Source organism: Brachycentrus maculatus, unplaced genomic scaffold (genome assembly GCF_059751285.1).
Source record: "Brachycentrus maculatus isolate JH-2025_06_01 unplaced genomic scaffold, ASM5975128v1 h1tg000370l, whole genome shotgun sequence".
Lineage (NCBI taxonomy): Eukaryota > Metazoa > Arthropoda > Insecta > Trichoptera > Brachycentridae > Brachycentrus > Brachycentrus maculatus.
This window is the reverse complement of record NW_028281119.1, coordinates 1,643,517-1,644,324: the sequence shown is the minus strand read 5'-3', so window position 1 is coordinate 1,644,324 and position 808 is coordinate 1,643,517. Positions and strand designations below refer to the sequence as shown.

Genomic DNA, 808 nt, shown 5'->3' with positions numbered 1-808 from the left:
TGCAAAAAGCTCTAAGTCTAAAATTATTTTTTAAAGTTAAGAACATTATTCTTCACTTCAAACCCTTATCTGCACCCCAATGGTGCATAGGGCATTGCAGAATATAAACGCAGTGTTACCTAAATCGTTAACACCTGAAGGAAAGGTGATCAGCCCTCCACTTCAGGTACCAGTCCAAGGTAATATTAAATAAATATTAGAGTGAAAAAAACAGTTATATTTATTTGACCCCCCCTGGGAATCGAACCCGGGACCTCCAGAACGGCAGTCGAGTGTGCTGACCATTGCACTACGGAGTCAAGAACATTATAGATAACTCAAATTTTGATAAAATTAATGTGGAATCACATAATTGTGAAATGACTATTGTAATTATAATCCAGGATTCGGACTTCACATAAAATTGAAGGAGTTTCTGGTTAATAAAAACCTTCTTTTATCTCACAATAGATGTCTTAAGTAAAGTTATAGTGATTCAAGCACAATGTTTGGAAATTGGATCATATATATAGAACTTCGAATAATTTGAGTAGTGTGGTTTTCAATCATGGGTAGAATTGGCGAATGTTACACGCGTAAAGTGATACCTAAACATACGAGATGTCAAAAAATAATATGAAAAGGATCTCTTCTAAATAAAAGTTTACTCAAATCAACTATGAATACTGCTGCGAACTTACATAAAGCGAGTGAGAATTATATGGTATATGTATGAATTCCAAAATTTTTAATTGTGTGGTTCTCAATCGTGGTTAGAAAATTTAATATCGCACGTGTATAAAATGATAACTTAAACGGTCGTAAGCCC

At 33.9% G+C, this 808-nt stretch overlaps 1 non-coding gene across 1 annotated transcript; it reads right to left on the bottom strand.

The window, feature by feature from the left end:
* Nucleotides 1-225: 225 nt before the first annotated feature.
* TRNAG-GCC (transfer RNA glycine (anticodon GCC)) lies at nt 226-299 on the bottom strand. Its single transcript has one exon. It is a non-coding gene; the product is annotated as a tRNA-Gly (tRNA).
* Nucleotides 300-808: the final 509 nt, after the last annotated feature.